General features: G+C 46.0%; 1 pseudogene; it reads left to right on the forward strand.

The window, feature by feature from the left end:
• Positions 1-929: 929 nt before the first annotated feature.
• LOC133451738 (NACHT, LRR and PYD domains-containing protein 12-like) lies at positions 930-15,700 on the forward strand (annotated as a pseudogene).
• Positions 15,701-21,745: the final 6,045 nt, after the last annotated feature.

The raw sequence follows: 21,745 nt of genomic DNA on the forward strand, positions 1-21,745 counted from the left end.
GGGGATTGCCTGGGTCGCGGTCCGCCGCGATCCCTGGCTGCTTCTTTCCGCGCCGTGGGGGCCCCGCCCGCGGGCCCCCTCGGCCGCCGCCGGGCGGGGGGGGGGCCTCGCAGGCGGTGGGTTGCCTCCCTCCTACTTCTCCCCTCTGTGGGGTTTGCCGGTGGCCTGGGTTCCGGGCTCTTCCTTGTCGGCCTCTGGTCTCGCGGGTGGCGGGGTCGCTCCCCCCCCTCCCCCACTATAGATACACTTCAGGTGGAGCTTTGTTTGGTTTATTTCACACACACACACACACACACACACATACACACATACACACATATAGTCATTTAGTCACATGCACACACACACACACACACACACACACACACACACACACACACACGCATGATCATATACATACACACACACACACATAGACATACACACTGGCTTGTTCACCTGCATGCTGGCTCTCTAGTTTTTGGGTTTAGGTAGCGGTAGCGATAGCTTAGCTCAGACTGCGATCAGATCTCAAGATTTAGGTCGATTGCTGTTCGTGTTTTGGTTGGCTCCGTGCCGGTTTCGTGCTTTGTTTGTGGTTTTTTTTGTTGCAGATTTCCAGTGCTTGACGTGTGTCTCCGTGTGTTCCTGCTTCCTGGATTGGCAGCGGATGTCGTCACCCCCCCCCCCACCCCCTCCCCCCCCCCAAAAAAAAAAAAAAAAAAAAAAAAAAAAAAAAACACTGGGTTTGTATGTGTATATTTATGTATGTGTACGCATATGTGTGCGTATATATATATGTATATATTACATATAGTAATAATGCACATATATACACTTTTGGTTTCTACCGTCATGGTATAATTCAATAATATGTGTGCAGACAAGGTAAAAAAAAAAAAAAAAAAAAAAAAAGAAGTCAGAGGGTTCACTGACCCACAGAAGGAGGAATACTTCAGGAAGAGGTTCAGAGATGAGGAGCAGACCACGATCATCTCCCACGTAAAGACATCACGGAGCCTCCACATCATGTGCCACATCCCAGTCTTCTGCTGGATCACTGTTACGGTCCTGGAGAACGTCCTGGAGAACGTCCTGGGAACCAGAGAGGGAGGGGAGCTGCCCAAGACCCTGACTGAGATGTACATCCACTTCCTGGTGGTCCAGGCCAAACTGAAGAAGGTCAAGTATGACAGAGGAGCTGGGACGGATCCACACTGGAGTCCAGAGAGCAGGAAGATGGTGGAGTCTCTGGGAAAACTGGCTTTTGAGCAGCTGCAGAAAGGAAAGCTGATCTTCTATGAACGAGACCTGAGAGAGTGTGGCATCGATGTCAGAGAGGCTTCAGTGTACTCAGGAGTGTTCACCCAGATCTTTAGAGAGGAGAGAGGCCTGTACCAGGACCAGGTCTTCTGCTTCATCCATCTGAGTGTCCAGGAGTTTTTGTCTGCTCTTCATGTCCATCAGACCTTCATCAGCTCTGAAGTCAACCTGCTGGGAGATCAACTAACAACTCACCGTTCTTCAACTGGTTTCTATCAGACAGCTGTGGACAAGGCCTTACAGAGTCCCAACGGACACCTGGACTTGTTCCTGCGCTTCCTCCTGGGTCTTTCACTGGAGACCAATCAGAACCTCCTACGAGGTCTGTTGGAACCAAAACAAAGAAGTTCACAGAACGATCAGGAAACAGTTGAATACATCAAGAAGAGGATCAGTAAGTATCTGTCTACAGAGAGAAGCATCAACCTGTTACACTGTCTGAATGAACTGAAGGATGGTTCTCTGGTGGAGGAGGTCCAACAGTCCCTGAGATCAGGAACTCTCTCCACAGATAAACTGTCTCCTGCTCAGTAGTCGGCTCTGGTCTTCATCTTACTGTCATCAGAAGAAGATCTGGAGGTGTTTGACCTGAAGAAGTTCTCAGCTTCAGAGAAGGTTCTACTGAGGCTGCTGCCGGTGGTCAAAGTCTCCAAGAAAGTTCTGTAAGTACCAACAGACACATGTTGGACCTCTGCAGTGGAGTTTAGTTTCTGACTACGTCTGGTTTTACCTCCACATTTCATGTTTTCTTCACTTGTTTGGGTCTTTTTTTCAGCACAACCTCACATGATTCTTTCATTTCCAGAGACTTTAATGACACATTGGACTTAAAATCACACACAAGCATGAACTCTGACAAGGAAACACTTTCATTTCTGTTTGTACTGGGGGGCAGGACGAGCTGAAGACCAGCAGAACAGTTGGAGACACAACTACATTTTCTTCCATCACAGTCAAATAACCTGGTTGTTGTTCTTTTCTTCCGTCTGCAGACTGAGTGACTGTAACCTCTCAAAGAACATATGTGAAGATCTGTCCTCAGTTCTCAGCTCTGAGTCCTCCAGTCTGACAGAACTGGACCTGAGTGGCAACGACCTGCAGGATTCTGGACTGGGGCAGCTGTGTCCTAGACTGGAGAGTCCACACTGTCACGTGGAGTCTCTCAGGTCAGAATCCACCAAGTGTTCAATTGGTGACCGTTACACCTGTTTGTTTGGTTGTTTTATTAGATCCCCGTTAGCTGCTGACCTTTCACAGCAGTTTCTCTGGGGTCTGATCAGAATCATCAGCTTAATTACAACATTATCATTAATTAAAATACATAAACAAAATGCTCACAACTCAGAGACAACAGACACTAGGACACCTCCTAAAAGTAAAAAACAACATTATAATCAGCACAATGGCATTATGACTCTACATTTTCTCTTTTTAAAGTCAGGATTTACATTTTCTCATCACACTCTCAAACACAATATTAAGAAAAATCCAATCAATAGCTCAATTTAAAAAGAATAAAAAAATATTTTCCAGTTTTTCAATAACACAACAACTTTCTGGACTGTGTGAGATAGAACAAACAATCATGTGCTGTTCACATTTTAACAACCCTGTGGCAGGGTGGAGGAGCAGCCACTCAGTTGATTGGGCACACCTGTGCCCAATCAACCTCTCCACCCTGCCTGCATTCATAAGAAGTGGCTGCACACCAGCCAGGGTTCTCGGCTGAGGGTGACTGCACATGTGTCTGGGGAAATAAAGAGTTCCTGCACTAAACCCTGTGTCCTCTGTCCTGTCGGTCAGCCCCAGTGGCAACGAGCTTGCTACAAACCCCTTTCAGCAAAACTACACACACAAACACAAAATAAATAGAAAAGGAAACAGTGTCAACACAATAAACAGATTAATAGCTCAATTCTTAACAGTCCATTTCATTCTCCTGAGTAAACAAACATAACTTGAGCTTCTTTTTAAAGCTTATCGTATTATCTAAAGTCCAAAAGTCTGGTAATTAACTCCACACCAACTTCGCTCTGTGATTCTTCTGTTTTAAGTTACTTCTTTACTTCTTTAAGTTACTTCTCCATAGAGGCAACAGAAACAGACCTGATTCTTTCTTTCTTTCTTTCTTTCTTTCTTTCTTTCTTTCTTTCTTTCTTTCTTTCTTTCTTTCTTTCTTTCTTTCTTTCTTTCTTTCTTTCTTTCTTTCTTTCTTTCTTTCTTTCTTTCTTTCTTTCTTTCTTTCTTTCTTTCTTTCTTTCTTTCTTTCTTTCTTCTGACAAAAGGAAGGTCTTTTTTCCCCCTAAACGTGCCCAAAAAGTCACCAAATTTTGCACCAAGCCAGGCCTGGCGAAAAATTTGATATTTCATGGTTTGCATTAATGGGCGTGGCCTAACGGCTCAACAGCGCCCCCTAGAATACTTTTCTCTGCAATAACTTTTGAATGGTTTGACATAAAGAGTCGTGGGTGGTGTCATCGGACTCGGTATTGAGTCCTTGACCATAATTGGGGAAAATTAGCCCCGCCCCTTCTTCTGATTGGTTGTCCCTATTTCCTGCTATAACATTTGAATGGTTTGACACAGAAAAAACTTTGTGCCTCAAGCCCCATAATACGGTTTGACGTACATGCACGAAAATCGGTACACACCTGTATCATGTTGCAGCTTAAAGAAAAATCTCTTGGCGCCATGGCCGAAACCGAACAGGAAGTCGGCCATTTGGAACATTCTGAATTAATCGCGTAATTTTGGAGCAATTTATGCCATTCCTTCGGCAATTAATACGGCATGAACCGTAACGTGCACCCAGGTGTGTTATACATCAAAATGTGCGTTTCCGTCCTGCGACACCACGCATTACTTTTCTCTTTCAAAAGCGTTACCCCCCCCCCCCCTCCCTTCATCTGATTGGTCCATATTTGATAGTTCCCCAAAAGGCACCAAATTTTGCATGCAAGCCAGACCTGGTGATAAATTTGATATTCCATGGTTTGCATTAATGGGTGTGGCCTAACGGCTCAACAGCGCCCCCTAGAAAACTTTTCTCTGCCATAACTTTTGAAAGGTTTGACATAAAGAGTCGTGGGTGGTGTCATCGGACTCGGTATTGAGTCCTTGACCATAATTGGGGAAAATTTGCCCCGCCCCTTCTTCTGATTGGTTGTCCCTATTTCTTGCTATAACATTTGAATGGTTTGACATAGGAAGTCGTGGGTGGTGTCATCGGACTCTGTATTGAGTCCTTGAGCTTCATTGACCTGAATTAGCCCCGCCCCTTCTTCTGATTGGTTGTCACTATTTTCTGACTATAACTTTTGAATGTTTTGACATAGAGAGTCGTGGGTGGTGTAATTTCTGATATGTTTATGGGGGCGGTGGACGTGAGTGCGAGGGCCTGTTCATCGCTGCTTGCAGCTTTAATTATTGACTTATGTCTGTCTGTCTTTAATTACTGCTTTTAAGTTCTTATATTTTCAAGTCATTTTTTAAATGATTTTATTTTAAGCCCTTTGAGTTGTCTTGTACATGAAATGTTATACACAAACTTTCCTAAATGACTTCATGACCTCTCTTTAATCTCCTCTGCAGACTGAATGGCTGTCGCCTCTCAGAGGACATCTGTCCACTTCTGTCCTCAGTTCTCAGCTCTCAGTCCTCCAGTCTGACAGAACTGGACCTGAGCAACAACGACCTGCAGGATTCAGGACTGAAGAAGCTGTGTCCTGGACTGGAGAGTCCACACTGTCACCTGGAGTCTCTCAGGTTAGAATCCACCAAGTGTTCAACTGGTGACCGTTACAACTGTTTGTTTTATTAGATCCCCGTTAGCTGCTGACCTTTCACAGCAGTTTCTCTGGGGTCTCATCAGAATCATCAGATTAATTACATTATCATTAATTAAAATACATAAACAAAATGCTCACAACTCAGAGACAACAGACACTAGGACACCTCCTAAAAGTAAAAAACAACATTAAAGCTGCAAGCAGCGATGAACGGGCCCTCGCACTCACGGCCACCGCCCCCATAAGCATATCAGAAATGACACCACCCACGACTTCCTATGTCAAACCATTCAAAAGTTATAGCAGGAAATAGGGACAAACAATCAAAAGAAGGGGCGGGGCTAATTTTCACTAATTATGGTCAAGGACTCAATACCGAGTCCCATGACACCACCCACGGCTCTTTATGTCAAACCATTCAAAAGTTACGGCAGATAAAAGTTTTCTAGGGGGCGCTGTTGAGCCGTTAGGCCACGCCCATTAATGCAAACCATGAAATATCAAATTTTTCGCCAGGCCTGGCTTGGTGCCAAATTTGGTGACTTTTGGAGAATTATCAAATATGAACCAATCAGATGAAGGGGGGGCGCTTTTTGGCGTCTAGCGTCAACACGGTTACACTTTTGAAAGAGAAAAGTAATGCGTGTAGTCGCAGGATGGAGACGCACATTTTGATGTATAACACACCTGGGTGCACGTTACGGTTTGGGCGGTATTAATTGCCGAAGGAATGGCATAAATTGCGCCAAAATTACACAATTAATTCAAAATGGCCGACATCCTGTTCGGTTTCGGCCATGGCTCCAAGAGACTTTTCTTGAAGTTGTGCCATGATACAGGTGTGTACCGATTTTCGTGCATGTACGTCAAACCGTATCGTGGGGCTTGAGGCACAAAGTTTTCCAGGGGGCGTTGTTGAGCCATTTTGCCACGCCCATTAATGCAAACCATGAAATATCAAATTTATCGCCAGGCCCGCCTGCATGCCAAATTTGGTGCCTTTTGGGGAACTATCAAATATGGACAAATCAGATGAAGGGGGGGCGCGCTTTTTGGCGTCTAGCGTCGCCACGGTAACACTTTTGAAAGAGAAAAGTAATGCGTGGTGTCGCAGGATGTAGACGCACATTTTGATGTATAACATACGTGTGTGCACGTTACGGTTTGGGCCGTATTAACTGTCGAAGGAATGGCATAAATTGCTCCAAAATTACACGATTAATTCAGAATGTTCAAAATGGCCAACTTCCTGTTCGGTTTCGGCCATGGCGCCAAGAGACTTTTCTTTTAGTTGCAACATGATACAGGTGTGTACGTCAAAAACCGTATTGTGGGGCTTGAGGCACAAAGTTTTCTGTCTGAACCAATCAACTGAAGGGTGGGCGCGCTTTTTGGCATCTAGCGTCGCCACGGTAACACTTTTGAAAGAGAAAAGTAATGCGCGTAGTCACAGGATGGAGACGCATATTTTGATGTATAACACACCTGGGTGCACGTTACGGTTCGGGCTGTATTAACTGTCAAAGGAATGGCATAAATTGCTCCAAAATTACACGATTAATTCAGAATGTTCAAAATGGCCGACTTCCTGTTCGGTATCAGCCATGGCGCCAAGAGACTTTTCTTTAAGTTGCGCCATGATACAGGTGTGTACCGATTTTCGTGCATGTACGTCAAACCGTATTGTGGGACTTGAGGCACAAAGTTTTCCGGGGGGCGCTGTTGAGCCATTTTGCCACGCCCATTAATACAAACCATGAAATATCAAATTTATCGCCAGGCCTGCCATGCATTCAAAATATGGTGACTTTTGGGGAACTATCAAATATCGACCAATCAGATGAAGAGGGGCGCGCTTTTTGGCGTCTAGCGTCGCCACGGTAACACTTTTGAAAGAGAAAAGTAATGCACGTAGTCGCAGGATAGAGTCGCACATTTTGATGTATAACACACCTGGGTGCACGTTACGGTTCGGACCCTATTAATTCTCGAAGGAATGGCATATATTGCTCCAAAATTACGCGATTAATTCAGAATGTTCAAAATGGCCGACTTCTTGTTTGGTTTCGGCCATGGCGCCAAGAGACTTTTCTTTAAGTTGCAACATGATACAGGTGTGTACCGATTTTCGTTCATGTACGTCAAACCGTATTATGGGGCTTGAGGCGCAACGTTTTTTCTGTCTGAACCAACCAGATGAAGGGTGGGCGTGCTTTTTGGCGTCTAGCGTCGCCACGGTAACGCTTTTGAAAGAGAAAAGTAATGCGTGTTGTCGCAGGATGGAGACGCACATTTTGATGTATAACACACCTGGGTGCACATTACGGTTCGGGCCGTATTAACTGCCGAAGGAATGGCATAAATTGCGCCAAAGTGACACGATTAATTCAAAACGGCCGACATCCTGTTCGGTTTCGGCCATGGCACCAAGAGACTTTTCTTTAAGTTGTGTACTGATACAGGTGTGTAGCGATTCTCGTGCATGTACGTCAAACCGTATTGTGGGGCTTGAGGCACAAAGTTTTCCGGGGGGCGCTGTTGAGCCATTTTGCCACGCCCATTAATGTAAACCATTAAATATCAAATTTATCGCCAGGCCTGACTTGCATGCAAAATTTGGTGACTTTTTGGGGACGTTTAGGGGGGCCAAAAGGCCCTCCTTTCGTCAGAAGAAAAAAGTATTTTTAAAGTCAGGATTTACATTTTCTCATCACACTCTCAAACACAACAACAACAACTTTGTGGACAGTGTGAGATAGAACAAACAATCATGTGTTGTTCACATTTTAACACTCCCTTCAGCAAAACTACACACACAAACACAAAAGAAATAGCGGAAAAGGAAACAGTGTCAACACAATAAACAGATTAATAGCTCAATTCTTAACAGTCAATTTCATTCTCCTGAGTACACAAAAATAACTTGAGCTTCTTTTTAAAGCTTATCGTATTATCTAAAGTCCAAAAGTCTGGTAATTAACTCCACACCACCATCGCTCTGTGCCATTCCTTTGGCAATTAATACGGCCCGAACCGTAACGTGCACCCAAGTGTGTTATACATCAAAATGTGCGTCTCCATCTTGCGACTACGCGCATTACTTTTCTCTTTCAAAAATGTTACCGTGGCGACGCTAGACACCAAAAAGCGTGCCCACCCTTCATCTGATTGGTTCAGACAGAAAAAACTTTGTGCCTCAAGCCCCATAATACGGTTTGACGTACATGCACGAAAATCGGTACACACCTGTATCATGTTGCAGCTTAAAGAAAAATCTCTTGGCGCCATGGCCGAAACCGAACAGGAAGTCGGCCATTTGGAACATTCTGAATTAATCGCGTAATTTTGGAGCAATTTATGCCATTCCTTCGGCAATTAATACGGCATGAACCGTAACGTGCACCCAGGTGTGTTATACATCAAAATGTGCGTTTCCGTCCTGCGACACCACGCATTACTTTTCTCTTTCAAAAGCGTTACCCCCCCCCCCCCCCCCTCCCTTCATCTGATTGGTCCATATTTGATAGTTCCCCAAAAGGCACCAAATTTTGCATGCAAGCCAGACCTGGTGATAAATTTGATATTCCATGGTTTGCATTAATGGGTGTGGCCTAACGGCTCAACAGCGCCCCCTAGAAAACTTTTCTCTGCCATAACTTTTGAAAGGTTTGACATAAAGAGTCGTGGGTGGTGTCATCGGACTCGGTATTGAGTCCTTAACCATAATTGGGGAAAATTAGCCCCGCCCCTTCTTCTGATTGGTTGTCCCTATTTTCTGACTATATCTTCTGAATGTTTTCAACATAGAGAGTCGTGGGTGGTGTAATTTCTGATATGCTTATGGGAGCGGTGACCGTGAGTGCGAAGGCCCGTTCATCACTGATTGCAGCTTTAATTATTGACTTATGTCTGTCTGTCTTTAATTACTGCTTTTAAGTTCTTATATTTTCAAGCCCTTTGAGTTGTCTTGTACATGAAATGTTATACACAAACTTTCCTAAATGACTTCATGACCTCTCTTTAATCTCCTCTGCAGACTGAGTGGTTGTCACCTCTCAGAGGACATCTGTCCACTTCTTTCCTCAGTTCTCAGCTCTCAGTCCTCCAGTCTGACAGAACTGGACCTGAGTCACAACCACCTGCAGGATTCTGGACTGAAGCAGCTGTGTCCTGGACTGGAGAGTCCACACTGTCACCTGGAGTCTCTCAGGTCATATATATATATATATATGTATATATATATATATATATATATATATATATATATATATATATATATATATATATATATATATATATATATATATATATATATATATATATATATATATATATATATATATACGCATATACATACGCATAAACATACATATATATACACATACAAACCCAGTGAGTTTTGGGGGGGGGGGATGGCAGGGATACCATGCTATAAAAACCTAAGGCATAGATATATATGTGCATTGTTACTATATTTAAAATATATATACGCATACACATACATATATATATATATATATATATATATATATATATATATATATATATATATATATATATATATATATATATATATATATATATATATACACATACAAACCCAGTGTTATGCTTTTAAATTCTTACATTTTCAAGTCATTTTTTAAAATGTTTTTATTTTAAGCCCTTTGAGTTGTCTTGTACATTAAATGCTTTACACAAACTTTCCTAAATGACCTCATGATTCGACTGCACGGACTGGAGTGTCTTTGAAGTTGCGGCCTCAGATCTCCATGAACTGACTGACACTGTGACATCCTACGTCAGTTTTTGCGAGGACATGTGTGTGCAGACCAAGACCTTCTGCACATACAATAACAACAAGCCCTGGTTCTCTTCGAACCTCCGGAAGCTGCGCCGAGACAAGGAGGATGCCTACAGGAGCGGCGACCGAGCCCTGTTCAGGCAGGCCAAAAACACGCTGACAAGGGAGAGGAAAACGAAGCGATCCTACGGCGAACGGCTGCAGAATCGCCTCTCTGCCAACCCTGACCCCTCTTCTGTGTGGAGACACACCATCATCATCACCATCATCATCATCATCACCCGCTCAAGACTGTGGAGATGACAGTGGACTTCAGGAAAAACCCACCGCCACTCCCCCCCCTCACCATCCTCAACAGCACTGTCTCCACCTCAGACTCCTTCAGGTTCCTGGATCCACCTCAGACTCCTTCAGGTTCCTGGATCCACCACAGACTCTTTCAGGTTCCTGGATCCACCACAGACTCCTTCAGGTTCCTGGGATCCACAATCTCCCGGGACCTGAAGTGGACCACCCACATCAACTCCGTCAGAAAGAAGGCGAAGCAGAGGTTGTACTTCCTGCGGCAGCTCAGGAAGTTTAACCTGCCACAGCAGCTGCTGATCACCTTCTACTCTGCCATAATATAGTCTGTTCTCTGCTCCTCCATCACTGTCTGGTTTGGATCAGCCACCAAACTGGACAGGCACAGACTGCAACGGACTATCAGGACTGCAGAGAGGATAGTTGGGACTAACCTCCCATCTATCGACGACCTGTACCGGTCCAGGACCAGGAAACGGGCGGGTCGAATCTCTGCTGACCCCTCACACCCGGGACACCGCCTGTTCCAACTCCTCCCTCTGGACGGCACTACAGAGCTCTGTACGCCAGAACCTCCAGACACAGAGACAGTTTCTTCCCGCAAGCGGTTGCTCTGATGAACTCTCACAAATAACAGTCTCAGAGTAACCAAACACGTGCAAAAAAATAAATAAATCATCTAGCACCCTCTTTAATAATCATGTCTGCCTCACTCTGCTGCACCTCTCACTTTTGTATTTCTTTTGTATATTTTTTTTCTTGTATTTTTTGTATAATTTGTCTGTTAAAATTGTAAATAGGTTATACTTATTCTTATTTTTATTCAGAACTTTCCTTCTCACTACCTCAAACTGCTGCACCTTTAAAATGTTTATACTGTACATATAAATACCACATTTGTTTATTGTTTATTTGTTTATTGTTTATTTTTAATACCAAAGAGCAAAATAACCGGAGTCAAATTCCTTGTTGGACAATGTTCGAACCTGGCCAATAAAGCTGTTCGAACCTGGCCAATAAAGCTGATTCTGATTCTGATTCTGATGATCTCTCTTTAATCTCCTCTGCAGACTGAATGGCTGTCACCTCTCAGGGAACATCTGTCCAATTCTGTCCTCAGTTCTCAGCTCTCAGTCCTCCAGTCTGACAGAAATGGACCTGAGCAACAACGACCTGCAGGATTCTGGACTGGAGCAGCTGTGTCCTGGACTGGAGAGTCCACACTGTAAACTGGAGTCTCTCAGGTCAGGATTCATTCAAGTCTTCTCCAGGTCGAGTGAACATGCTGCTAAACGTGTCTGCAGCAGGACACTTGAGCAGAGGACATGCAGCAGACCTGTGTTGTGTGTCTGCAGCAGGACACTTGAGCAGAGGACATGCAGACCTGTGTTGTGTGTCTGCAGCAGGACACTTGAGCAGAGAACATGCATAGACCTGTGTTGTGTGTCTGCAGGCTGTCAGGCTGTCTGATCTCAGAGGAAGGAAGTTCTTCTCTGGTCTCAGCTCTGACCTCCAACCCCTCCCACCTGAGAGAGCTGGACCTGAGCTACAACCATCCAGGGGAGTCAGCAGGGAAGCTTCTGTCTAGACTGGAGGATCCCCGCTGGAGACTGGAGACTCTCAGGTAGGACACACTCAGGTAGGACACTCTCAGGTAGGACACACTCAGGTAGGACACTCTCAGGTAGGACATTCTCAGGTAGGACACTCTCAGGTAGGACACTCTCAGGTAGGACACTCTCAGGTAGGACACACTCAGGTAGGACACTCTCAGGTAAGACACTCTCAGGTAGGACACTCTCAGGTAGGACACTCTCAGGTAGGACACTCTCAGGTAGGACACACCCAGGTAGGACACACTCAGGTGGGACACTCTCAGGTAGGACACACTCAGGTAGGACAAACCCAGGTAGGACACACCCAGGTAGGACACACTCAGGTGGGACACTCTCAGGTAGGACACACTGAGGTAGGACACACTCAGGTAGGACACTCTCAGGTAGGACACTCTCAGGTAGGACACACTCAGGTAGGACACACTCAGGTAGGACACTCTCAGGTAGGACACACTCAGGTAGGACACACTCAGGTAGGACACACTCAGGTAGGACACTCTCAGGTAGGACACACTCAGGTAGGACACACTCAGGTAGGACACACTCAGGTAGGACACACTCAGGTGGGACACTCTCAGGTAGGACACACTCAGGTAGGACACACTCAGGTAGGACACACCCAGGTAGGACACACTCAGGTGGGACACTCTCAGGTAGGACACTCTCAGGTAGGACACTCTCAGGTAGGACACACCCAGGTAGGACACACTCAGGTGGGACACTCTCAGGTAGGACACTCCCAGGTAGGACACACTCAGGTAGGACACTCTCAGGTAGGACACTCCCAGGTAGGACACACTCAGGTAGGACACTCTCAGGTAGGACACACTGCTGGGTGGGGGGGGGGGGGGTTATTATGGTAGTGGTCATGGTGGGGGTTTTCCTCCACCTCAGGTGATGGGGGGGGGGGGTGTAATGGACAGTGTTGGGGGTAACGCGTTACAAAAGTAACGCAATTACAGTAATGTATTACTATTTGCTGTAACGCAGTAATATAACGCATTACTAATACATTTTCGGTAATATTTTACTCCTTACAATCTAAGTAACGCGCGTTACAACGCATTTTAACCCGTTTAGCTGTTGTTTTTTAAAGAATTCACCAACACCGCGTCCGCGAGACATCCCGACAAAAGAAAAAAGCGTTGGGAACGCGGCGCGGCGGAATGTAGCGGCGCTGGACACTGTTTGTGTGGGGACTGTTCAGTGAGCAGAGCCGGCAGGGAAAAGTCAACAGTGCGGCGTGTCCGCGTGTAACTTAAATCTACCATGGTCTCAGCGTTAGGGCTCGGCCAAGTGAGGCTTTATTAATATATGGGCTTTATACATTTATTAAATATATATGAGCGCGGAGTCGGCGAGTCAGTCGCGCTGTGAGAGCGGATTTATGGTTCCGCGTTAAATCGACGCAGAGCTTTCGCCGTAGGGTACGCAGTAGTTTGCGTAACCCACGGCGCAGGGCCTGCGTTGGTGTAACGCGGAACCATAAATCAGCCTTAAACCACACCTGCAGCCCATCAGGAGGAGAGGTTAAAACAGCTGCGAGTTGTTGATTGCTGGTTCGTGTCGTTAACTCTGAGAGCTTTATTGGTTTGTTTGTTAGTTTGCTGGTGTTTTTTTTCTCTCTGGGAGTTATTTATGAAGAAGTTCTGAGTTCCGTGTGAGCAGTATTCGAGTTGAGGGGGGATGAGGGGTGATGTGATGGCACCCCCCCTGAAATTAAAACGGTCCAAATCACCCCCCCCAGAAATAAAAACGGTCCAAATCACCCCCCCCTGAAATAAAAACGGTCCAAATCATCCCCCCCTGAAATAAAAACGGTCCAAATCATCCCCCCCTGAAATAAAAACGGTCCAAATCATCCCCCCTGAAATAAAAACAGTCCAAATCATCCCCCCTGAAATAAAAACGGTCCAAATCATCCCCCCTGAAATAAAAACGGTCCAAATCATCCCCCCTGAAATAAAAACGGTCCAAATCATCCCCCCTGAAATAAAAACGGTCCAAATCATCCCCCCTGAAATAAAAACGGTCCAAATCATCCCCCCTGAAATAAAAACGGTCCAAATCATCCCCCCCTGAAATAAAAACGGTCCAAATCATCCCCCCTGTAAAACTGCCATCCCTCCTTTCCATCCCTTATGTCATTTCATCAATGAATGTGGTTTTACTGATATTTCAACATTTAGAGTCATCACCAGAAAAATAACACCAGAAAAATAACTTATTTGACAATTTTCACCTGTTTCAAGTACATTTTCACTTGAAATAAGTAGAAAAATATGCCAGTGGAACAAGATTTATCTTTTTTTGCTATTTTGTTGAAAGTAACTCAAAAGTAATACACAAGTAGTGTAACGCATTACAATTCAGATATAGTAATATTGTAATGTAACTAATTACTTTCAAATGACAGTAACTAGTAATATATAATGTATTATATTTTGGATGTAACTTGCCCAACACTGGTAGTGGATACGGGAGTGTCCAACAGGTGATGGGGGTGTAGTGGATACGGGAGTGTCCAACAGGTGATGGGGGGGTTCTGACTTCTCTTCTTCCTCTGAGAGAGACTGAGCTGGTCTGACCCTCCTCCTCCTTCCAGGGTGGAGCCTGCTGGACAACGGTGGATGACACCAGGTCCGAGGATGTGTAAGTGTGTTTTTATTCAACCATCTTCACTCGTTCATGAGTCCATCAGTGATCAATAACTGATCAATAATAACTGCAGCTGCTTGTTTGTTTTCCATCAGATTCCTGTCAACTCACCGTCGACACAAACACAGTCCACGAACGCATCAAACTGTCTGACGACAACAGGAAGATGACACTTGTGAAGGAGGGTCAGCCATATCCTGATCATCCAGAGAGGTTTCATTCCTGGCCTCAGCTGCTGTGTAGAGAAGTTCTGACGGGTCGCTGTTACTGGGAGGTCCAGTGGAGGGGACATGTTTCTGTATCAGTGAGTTACAGAAGAATCAGGAGGAAAGAATGCTATGATAACTGTAGGTTTGGAGGAAACGATCATTCCTGGAGTCTGGACTGTTATCCAGGTGGTCCGTACCGTGTCCGTCACAATAACAGAGACACATCCGTCACCTCCTCATCTCCATCTTCAGACTCTAACAGAGCAGCAGTGTACGTGGACGTTCCTGCTGGAACTCTGTCCTTCTATGAAGTCGTCTCTGACAGACTGATCCACCTCCACACCGTCAACACCAGCTTCACTGAACCTCTCTATGCTGGATTTAACTTCTCGTCCTTGTCTGCATACTGTTACTATGGCTGGTCTGGTTCAGTGTCTCTGTGTCCAGTTTAGTCTCAAGAGTCTCCTGTCAGAGAAACTGTCTCTGTTGGATCCTGGACTTGGACTCTGGTTCTGGTTCCTCAGTGTCTCCATGATGATGATGATGATGATGATGATGATGATGATGATGATGATGATGATCCCCATTTATCTTTGTTTTTTTTGTTTATTGTATTTTTATTTGATCTTTTTCCACATTTAAACATAAATCATTTACTGGATTGTTGATGTTTGATCATGAATTAGATTTTTTTATGTCGTTATTCTTGTTTTATTCTTGATTCTGTCTCTAAATGTTTTCATGTTTGACTTCAGGTTGAGATTCTTAAAGTCTTGTTTCTTCCCTGAAAGAAAGTTTGAGCTTCAAATCTAAACATTTTCATTTTAGATTCAACTTTTCCAGTTTGTATAATATTTGATTGATTTATCTGATTGTTTTAATTTGATTCCTTCAGTTTTCAAATTTGTTGATGTAAAAATGAAGTGAGGAGATGGAAATATTCCTGTAACATCCAACATGTAAAAACATCAGCAACATGTGTAAAAGTATTCAAGTACTTTTGAAATAAACCGAAGATGAAGTGATGACTCCTCTTCCTCTCTGACCTCCAACTCCATCGGTGTTAGAAACAGAGTGAAGATGAAGTGGTGACTCCTCTTCCTCTCTGACCTCCAACTCCATCGGTGTTAGAAACAGAGTGAAGATGAAGTGGTGACTCCTCTTCCTCTCTGACCTCCAACTCCTGGGTGGAGGTCACATGATCTCCTGCTGCTGGTGAGGGAGACGATGTGTAAAATTCCTGCAGATAATGATCAGGATCATAATCTGACGTCTCGCTGACGCTCCGTCTGCAACGTCTCTCTCTCCACTGGTCATGTAATAATAATTGTTGTGACCCAATTAGCCACGGTGGTGAATGGAACCATAGATGAAACTTCTTTACACGCACCGTATGGTTTGTTTGTTGTTGCTTCGCCGATCCTCTCTCTCTCTCTCTCTCTCTCTCTCTCTCTCTCTCTCTCTCTCTCTCGGTGCATGCTGGGAGTGTGAGCTGTGAGCAGGTGGAGGTGCGAGTGTTTGAGTGACTTTTTTTTCGTTTTTTCTTATGGTGATGGGTTTTGATTTAACATAGTTTATTTGTATAGTTTCACACCGTTTCACACTTAGTTTCTTTTGAGGGGTTTGGGGGTTTTCTTTTCTTTTTTTGATCCCTTGTTTCGGCGTCTCGCTGCCGGCCTGGCTGACGCCATGGCCGGCACGGATTTTAAATCCCTGACGCGGAAACATGGGATTAAGATCAGCACTGGGTTCCCCTGCAGCGTGGAGGAGATCGGTTTGGCTGTAGGGGAGAAAGTCGGACACAGCGGTGTGAGATCGGCTGCTCGGATGAACAGCGCGGTGGTCATCTTCCTGGACCAGGTGGAGAAGGTGAACCAAGTCGTTGAGACAGGAATCACGGTGTGTGGGAGTTTGGTGCTCCCGCTGTCGCTCCCCGCAACTAGGGTGGTCCTGAGTAACATCCCACCATTCATTACTGACGAATTCATAATTCGAGAGCTTTCTAGACACGGCAGAAAGATCCTGTCTGGATGTAAGTCTCCGTTGCTGAAACACGTTGTGTCGCACCGTCGACAGCTTTATATGATACTTCACAACAGAAGCGAGGAGTTAAACCTTCGTTTCTTTTTTTTAAATATTTTTATCCCAGTTTTTTCCCATTTTTACCACCCCGTGCTCCTACCTAAGTGACAGTCCTGGGCATTTCCATCCTCTACCAACCCCGGGAGGGCCCTGCACTGAGCTCAGGTCTCCTCCTTAACCTGAGGAGTGAGCAGCATCTTTTCACCAGACAGGGTGGGGTTTCTCCGGCCGGACGTAGCGCGTGGAAGGATCACGTTATTCTGGCCGGATCCTCCCCACCCCATCTGTTCCCCGGTTGGCCAGAGGGGGCATGTATAGCCCAGGACTGTGTGCATGTTTTTGTGCGGGTAGCTCCCATTAGCTACCCAAGGGAACACGGGGAGAACATGCAAACTCCACACAGAAAGATCCTTTCGCCAACCCCACCCATGGTGTGGGCGCTGAAGTCATGGGGGAACTAACACGCACTTCAGCGCCCACAGCGTCCCCCGGCGGGAATCGAACCCAGGACCTTCTTGCTGTGAGACCGCTGCAATACCTGCTGCACCACCGTGCCCCAAAAACCTACGTTTCCAAGTGAAAGTAGATGATTATGAATACGTGATTTTTGCCACCACGTCAGTAATGAAGTGCTTCGGCTGCGGCAAAGAAGGACACACCGTGCGTTCCTGTCCAGACAAGGGTGATCCGACTCCGCTTGGCCCGGGAGAGACTCCCGCTGCTCGGCCGGGGCCGGAGCGGCGGGGAGCCGCTGCCTGGGGGGCGGCCCCCGTGGCGGCGGACCCCGCGGGGGGGGTTCTGTTACACCGGGTGTTTGTGTGAATGATGTGAGTGAGTGTGGAGCACAAGGTGAGAGGGAGACAGCAAAAAAGGTGGAGGAAGCAGGAGGACAGAGTATGGGTGAAATAGGAGGAGAGGTGGAGGAGATGTCCCACAGCTGACTCTCTGCACTGGTTGCTGAGAGAACCACTGATCCATGGAGCCAGACTGGCAGTCACACTCTGGGGCAGCTGGTGGATGCAGTGGGGCCGGCGCTGAGCGATGCCCGAGCCCTGGGCTCTTTGCTGGGGCTGCAGTCCGGTCAGGTGGTGTAATGGAAAATTTTGGTATAACACTGTCTGTTGCCTGTTTTCATTCCTATGCCAAGGTCATGTTCCTTTGACACAGAGCATGGCACGGTTGCCTGGGTGATGGGTGATGTTTTGTCTTTTCCAGCTCCAAACTATAAAATAACCTGTCCCTAATCTTCTTCAGCGCACTCAGGACTGACGGTTTATGTGACCGGTTGGACTGTGTGGCTCCGTTCAATTGAATGTTTGTCCTCTTTTCATTAAATCTTCCGAAAGACAGCTGAGATGTCCTGACATTCTTTTTGAACAACAATTTTTGCCACCACAATTTGGCGACCACGAAGGGACTCCATCTGTGCCGGATTTTTTCCTTCTCTCCTCCGGAATCGAAGGTGTTTTAAGCATGCAACAACCTCGTACTCCCCCATCAAGTGAAGGTCGAGGAGAGGGCCTCTCGTCCGGAGGGGGGTTGGGAAGGTCCCCGCACCGACTGGGGTCGAACGAACCCGGTGGCTTCAGAAACGCCTCGCTGTTCTTTTGGGTGAGTTTTGGAAAGAAAACGGCCGAAATAAGGTGCGCGCTAACGTCTCCTCTCTGCCTATTCAGCTGATGTTGCCGGTAGTCCAAGTATTTGGAACCGGGGAGGGCTGGTCCAGCCAGGGTCTGAGGACCTTGGGCTGTTTTATTACTGACCTAGGAGTTAGTGATCGAGGGGCCAGACTAGGTCTGGGGGCGTCGTAGAATGCCTTTCAATTCTAGGTGATGAAGGAATTTTGTTTGTTACTAACCTAGGAGTTAGTGATCGAGGGGCCAGATTTGTCTGGGGGCGTCGTAGAATGCCTTTCAATTCTAGTGGATGAGGGAATTTTGTTTAAGAGAAAAAGACTCGCCTTTCGGTACGACATCAGCTGTGGGTCGCCAGACGTGACGGATCACGAGTGCTTCTGTAGCCGTGGTTTGAGAGTGGAAGACTACTTCAAGTCGGGAACTTGAGGGCTCTGGATTCGGGGAATCCGAGTGTGCCAGACGGGGTCTGGGGGCGGCCTGGGATGCCTCATCCAATCCTAGGAGGAGTCGGAGGATTTGTGTTTGTGCTCTGAGCTGTCTGTTAATGTCTGGCTAACAATCTTGACTGTCTGGAGGATAACAAATAATTTTGAGAAATAATTGGAGTTGGAATGTTTTCCTGTTGATTATGTCGTGGGCTTCTGCGTCTAGAATCCGGTTTGAGTTAAGTGGGTAATCCGAAGTATACCTGGTAGGATTTAAAAGATGCAGCATTTGGAAGCAAACGGGTAATCCGAAGTACTACCTGCTTCTGTAGGATTTAAAAGATGCAGGACTCCAGTCAAATCTGAACCGTGACTTTTTCTAATATATTTTTGATCCAACTATCTCTGTGAGAGAGCTGCGCAAGTGTTCCGGCTGTTGTGACGTCACAAACCCTGATAAGAGGAAGACCTTGGTTAGCCATTGTGTTTTTTTTTGTGTGTTTTTTCTCTCCTCCTGAAAATTTAGACTTGCGACACGTCTGAGAGGATCATATAATCAGCTGTGGGGGCCAGTTTTCAACAAGCCTTCTGGGAGTAATTTTTCCGAAGGACCAGATTTTTCAGCACTAAATGTGAGATATATGATAGTTAATTATGGAAAAGAAAACACAAGAAATAGGAAGCCTGAGCGTTAAGCAGCTGGAGGCTTTGCAGGTTAGACCAGTTATCACTCGCTAAAAAGAAAAATGAAAAACAAATTGAGATAGATTGGAATGTGGCTGAGTGAGGCAGACACCCAAACAGACTGTGCCCCAGTGTGTGAAGCTGGACCCGGTCTGGACTCTGCGCCCCCCGCCCCACCCGCCCCCCCAACTAGCGCCGGGACCTCAGGCAGAGCTCACCAGCGCCTGGACTTCAACCTGCTGCGTCCGTTTGCCCCCCACTGCCCCCAACCCCCCCTCCCCCATCTTCACCCGTTTCACCCATCGGAGAGATGAGGAAAAGTGCTGGGAAGACTAGCTGTCTCAAGGACATTTTTGACTGGCAGAAAGCCGCTACTTGGACACCTGTATTGGCTACCTTGGCTGTCAAGTTCATACTTATCATTTTTAAATAGAATGGAGAGTTTTATGATAAAATCACATTTTCCTAGTTTTACGTTGGTTGTACCATTTGACATTTTGGGGGTTTGAGATGCCGAAATGTAAAGTAACATATATTACCTGAAAGGTATTCAAACTAAATAGGTTTTATAGAATAAAGTGATATATGTCATAAATTGATTAAAGTTATTTTAAGGGAAATAATGCACCCGGACACCAAAATATGCATGCCATGTCGTTGACCCATATAGTGTTCATGAGCCTACTGTCATTGGCTCTGAGGGGCAGTTTGGAAGTACTTATTGCAGTATGTTGTTGTTATCTTGGTTGCGAGTGGGTCCTGAGACGTGTGCGTTAAAGCTTCCCTGGACCTGTTGACCCATTTTGGCTGAACAGGGGCATCAAGCCGGCCTGTCCGAACTGCAGTTTGTTGCCACAAGGGTTGCGTTTCTGGGTCATGTCATTTCGGGGGAGGGCAGATCCCTCTCACCTGGCAGAATTATGGCCATTCAAAAGGAGAAACGCCAGAACTGGTCATTAAGAAACAAATTATGTCAATTCTGGGCTCCACCAGGTATTGTCGACAGTGGGTCTCGCATTATGCGGAAATTGAGGCACCATTGGCAGCAATTGCCCATGGAGAAGGCCTACAAACATCAGACCCTGGTACCTGGACTGACGAGGCTGACGACGCCTTCACTGACCTGAAACTGACGTTACAGACGCCTCCACTACCTGGACTGCCTGACTGTTCACGACTTTTCGTCCAGACTGTGGACGGAAAGGGGGGTTACATGACTTCAAGTGCTACAGCAAGTTCTTAACCCTTACCCTTTTGCCAACAGCGGATGATGGAGAACCACTCGCAACGCTAACATCCATTTGTTCCCCAAGACCTGAATTTGAGTGATGATGCTGTTGTAATGATGTTGTCTTTGTTCCCCAAGACCTGAATTTGAGTGAGGTTGCAATTGACAATGCTGACTTTGATCTTTTTTGTTGTTGGTTCTGCTTCCAGGGCTCCTGCTACGTGAGTTAACATTGCAGGTTTTGCTTTTGGGGCTTTTGTCCCCGATACGTTTTTTTTTATTTTTCCACAGGAAGACCCATAGCGCATCACGTGGATACAATGTTCCTGCCTACACAAATTGCTGTGTGTAAATGTGATGATCACACTAACAATCTGGTTTTGTCTCTCAATGAAATGTTCAAGCTGACGCAGCTGCAAAAGATACTGTGTCCAAACAACCCTTGTCTCTCAAAGTACGATCTGTCTCCCTGCTACTTCCGTCCTCGGCTGTGACCTCGGTTGAGATTGGTGAACTGTAACTAAGGGCTTTGCACACTGAAATATGGTCCTGGGAGGATGCGGACTGCAGGGTAATTAACAGGGTGTGAATGGGGCCCGACGGCCGGCCATGTCTCCCCAAGAATTTTTTCCCTCACTTTGCTTAATTGACACACGGTTTCATGTGTCAAGGGGTGGGGGATGGTGAGTGAAATACGCAATAGGAGTGAATATGAAGACACAACTCGCCCCCACCAGACGGACGTTTCAACATTTGCAGATGGATTTCATTGAACTTACACCCAGTGAAGGCAAAAAGTTTGTTTTGGTTATCATTTGCATGTTTTCTAAATGGATTGAAGCTTTTCCCACAGCAAGACAGGACTCCGCCGCAGTGACCAAGGCTTTGATGCACCTGATAATTCCCAGGGATTCCCGGGGGATTCTGGCGAAAAATCAGTTCAGACAGTGGCGCTCCGTTTGTGAGCGCGGCACTGAAACAGGTCGGTGAGTACATGGGCATAGATATA

This window comes from Cololabis saira, chromosome 10 (genome assembly GCF_033807715.1).
Source record: "Cololabis saira isolate AMF1-May2022 chromosome 10, fColSai1.1, whole genome shotgun sequence".
NCBI classification, from domain to species: Eukaryota; Metazoa; Chordata; class Actinopteri; order Beloniformes; family Belonidae; genus Cololabis; species Cololabis saira.